This window comes from Colobus angolensis, unplaced genomic scaffold (genome assembly GCF_000951035.1).
Source record: "Colobus angolensis palliatus isolate OR3802 unplaced genomic scaffold, Cang.pa_1.0 Scaffold403, whole genome shotgun sequence".
Taxonomy (NCBI): domain Eukaryota; kingdom Metazoa; phylum Chordata; class Mammalia; order Primates; family Cercopithecidae; genus Colobus; species Colobus angolensis.
Genome location: NW_012117411.1, coordinates 1275940 through 1280110, shown reverse-complemented (window position 1 = coordinate 1280110; position 4171 = coordinate 1275940). Strand labels below are relative to the sequence as shown.

General features: G+C 42.6%; 1 long non-coding RNA gene across 1 annotated transcript in view; it reads right to left on the bottom strand.

Annotated features, from left to right (window-relative positions):
* Positions 1-1824: 1824 nt before the first annotated feature.
* LOC105521666 overlaps positions 1825-4171 on the bottom strand; it is a 7962-nt gene continuing 5615 nt past the window's right edge. Inside the window, exons 2-3 of the long non-coding RNA XR_001003302.1 lie at positions 3431-3646; positions 1825-2066 (exon numbers count right to left, since the gene is read on the bottom strand). This is a non-coding gene — a long non-coding RNA (uncharacterized LOC105521666). The remainder of the gene's footprint in view (positions 2067-3430; positions 3647-4171) is intronic.

Sequence of the window (4171 nt, the reverse complement as noted above, 5' to 3'; positions counted from 1 at the left end):
CGAGAAGCATCAATAGTACAGTCTACGTTTTTCATGCACCTTTGCACCTTTTAAAAAGCACATGACGTTGGGACTGGGGACTGGGGCTATAATTTCCAGATCGAAAGGTCAGGGAGGGCTTTGTGGGAACTGGGATGGCCACCTGGGAGCTGGATCCCCACCGTGCGGGTTACCTTAGTCCGGGAGTGCGTGCGCTCACTGACCAGGGCCACGAGCAGCACCGCCAAGGCCGCTCCCTGCAGCTGGCTGTGCTTGGACCGCTTCGTCTGCTGCCTCGCGCCAGGCGACCTGCTGGACAAGGACATCTGACTTCCTGGGGTTAGGTCCCAAGACGAGGAGCGGGAAGCCGCCTACTCTGGGGTGGAAAGGACTGGGGTAGGGGGTAGGAGCGAGTCATTGTCATATCTCCCTCCTAGGCGTTTTCATCAGCATCACAAAGGGACCCAGCTCACCTGGGGAGGGGCGGGACCCAGGGAAAGTACAACGCCCTTCTAACTGGCCACTCCAAAGGCAGAGCCTACTGCTGCCACCCTTAATTCTTAAACAGGTAAACAAAACCTCTTCCTCTATGCTCATCAGTACGAATATTTCCGTTGATAAACCTTACTGCTGCTCCTCCATCCTCTTAATAATAATAGAAGACAAACCATTGTTTTTGACTTGTGTTTTTCCCGTGCATTCTCTTGTGTTCTCCTTGCTGGTGTTCCCGGCTGTGGGACTTCAGGTCGAGGAGTCAGTTAAAGCCTTTCTTCCCTTCATTGCTCCTGCCCCCGGTGCTTCCAGACCCCTCCTTCAGTGCCGGAGCCCCACCCTTATATTGTGAACTTCTTCCAATGTCTCATCAGTTTCCAGCCAGAATCCTGACTGATCCTCCTATATTTGCCTTAAATTCTTTAGTTATGTAGTCTGAAATTCACCTACCAGCAATAAGCTTCCTATTTAAAATGCAGGCCGGGCACGGTGGCTCACCCCTGTAATCCCAGCACTTTGGGAGGCCGAGGTGGGTGAACCACCTGAACCCAGGAGTTCCAGATCAGCCTGGCCAAGATGGTGAGACCCAAGATGGTGTGGCCAAGATGGGCGACAAGAGTGAAACTCCATCTCAAAAAAAAAAAAAAATTGAAAGAAAGAAAAAATAATACAGATACTACTTCATGGGTAGGCGGTCTTTTCTACCCAAATTAGAATTGTTCCATCATCCCATATTTTCCTAAAAATTTAACACAGTGGTTTCAGAGGGAAGCTAGCATAGTGGAATCAGGGAACTGTGGAGGAAAGGTATTGGGCTGCAGGTATCATAGGCATCACAGAAGCCAGGATCAATGGAAAGGAGTCCCAGGCTCCAAGAATCACTTTCCTACCTTTTCAGGTCTGGTCTGGGTGGAGTGTATTCGGCTTGCAAAGCTGGATAAAGTATTCACTTTAGTAATGCAAGCACTAAAATGTTACAATCAAATATTTTAACAAAAAATAAAAATTTTAAAGCTAATTAAGTCTTTACCAAAATCTTCTGCAAAACACTGAGGGAAAACTCCATTTGTAATAGACAGTAAAACCTGATCATCTCTTTTCACATCTGCCCTTGTCAGTGTATGTCACACTATAATTGTCACCCCAGATCCTTCACTCCCCTACTTCACACTTCCTAAAACTTTCCCCTACAACCCAAAGAGGACAGCTATTCTTTTGGTTTCTCAAGCATGTATTCGCTCATCTGCTGGAACTAAGAAAATGTTGGTTCTTGTTGTAATTCATCCTAAGCGTGAAAAGTTCCTTGATAAACTTTTGTCCAAACTGTCAATAAATAAATGTGTCACTAGAGAATAAAAGGAGAGAGAAAAGAAAGCAGACTTTATCTTTTAATAAGACAAGGAAATTGATCATCCTGTCTTCCTAATTTGCTATTTCTTCATGGTTAGTCAGTCGCTTTGCAATTTTTCCAAGACGCAAGACACATAGTTCAATCTCCTTCCCATGAGAGCAGTGTCTAGTTGTATTCTGAGAATTACACAATGTTTGATTTTTACAGTCCATGATACTAATGACTTCATAAGCACCTTCAGTTCCTAAAAATAAACAGGTAGATGAACAAAAACAAGGATGTACTTACTTGCAAGAGACTTCAAATATAAAGCTTTGTGGGAAAATATTGATGAGAATGGCTCATGGTAGCAAAATAGTTATTAATCAGATTTAAAAATATATTTCAGAAGGAACTGACAGGCTCTGCAGGTACACCTCACTTGGTGCAGAAAACAGTTGACCTCCCTTTGGACTACATAAGCTAGCATTATTGGACAATCCCAAGAGAGAGCCCCATGCTGGGCTTTCTAGAAGATCAGTACTGAACATCATGCATGCTGGATGTTCTGCCATTGCAGGCAGGTGAGGGCCACTGGGGCATAAATCTTAGGCACAATTTCTCAGGAGGCAACCTATACCACTCCATTCCTATCTGAAATCCAAGTCAAGGACTTCTACTACCTTCCACTTTCAGTGACCTCACCCAGGGCCATTTTGGAAAACAACATCATCACTCTTGCAAATTACTTTTTTCTAAGATGATTTTCCTCTGCCTGAATCGTCTTACTAATTATTTCACTTTTTAAAAACCTGTGCATTGTATGTAATTTGTAAGCTTCCTTATATGTTCAGGAACAAGGAAAAAATTGAAAGGTAGAGGGGAGAAGAGTAAGGAGGGTGAGAAGAGGGAAGAGAAAAAAGGGAGAAAAGAGAGTGGATATTTTCTGTGTTGCCCTTGTCCTCCACTAATACAGACACTTATCACCACCATGTCCAGAACAGGCATAAGAGAAAGAGAAAGGAGACAGGGAGAATTGCCCTTGAGGTAGTAATTTATTCATATAGTTTCATTGTCATCCTTTTTTGGAAGGATCTCACAATGTTTATCATCAGCCACGAGCTTCTTCCTACTCTCATATCTCTACTGTATTATTTCCAGTTAGATGTCTCCCTATCACTTCAAGGTAACAATTTTTAAAATCATTTTCACTGGCTTCATCTCAATCAGCTCCCTTTCCCTGCATTCACATTTCTATTAACGGCACCACAACTTTCTAAATCCCTCACAAACTCCTTCTGTGCCATCATTGGCTCCTCCTTCGTCTTCTCTCCTTTATACCAGCAGTGTTTTTCATCTTCCTTACATTATCTCTCTCCATCATTCCTTTCTTTTTTTTTTTTTTTTTTTGTTGTTGTTGTTGTGAGACGAACTCTCGCTCTGTCGCCCAGGCTAGAGTACAGTAGCACGATCTCAAGTCACTGCAACCTCTGCCTCCTGGGTTCAAACGATTCTCCTGCCTCAGCCTCCTGAGTAGCTGGAATTACAGGCATACGACTGGCTAATTTTTATATTTTTAGTACAGACAGGGTTTCACCATGTTGGTCAGGCTGGTCTGGAACTCCTGACCTCATGATCTGCCCACCTCGGTCTCCCAAAGTGTTGGGATTACAGGCATGAGCCACTGTGCCCAGCCCACTATTCCTTTCTTTTGATTTTTATCCATCAGGCCCTTATCATTTTATGGTTTTAAAGGTGAATGCCAATAATTTCACAGTTTTTCTCCAGGCTCATCCTGCTTGAGGATATTCTGAACTGAAAGAAGAAATTGCTGAAGAAGATAAACTAAAAAAAAAAAAAAAGTGAAAATAGTAATAATGATAATAATATTGGTTAATATTTCTTAAGCACTTTCTATTTGCCAAGTATTTCCTAAAATCCCTTGACACGAATTACCACATTTAAGGTTCACAGCAAACTCACTATTTGCACCTTGCTTCAATCAAGCAGAGAAAAACGAGAGTGAATATTCCATTTTCATGGTGTACTGGGAGTTAGAGGACCTGCACTCAAGCTCTCAAAATCATTATTTAATAAATGAGAGGGCAGAGGATATAATCTCTAAATTCCCTTTCTTGGAAATAACCTAAGTCTATCCCAGCATTGAGACGAGAAATTTGGCATGAAATAGAAAGGGAATCATGGAATTCTTCAAATTCGATTATATTTTTTAGACTAGAAGGAGAAACTAATTCATCCATTAAAAAAATTCATCCGGGGGGCGGAGCAAGATGGCCGAATAGGAACAGCTGCAGTCTCCAACTCCCAGCGCGAAGGACACAGAAGACCGGTGATTTCTGCATTTTGAAC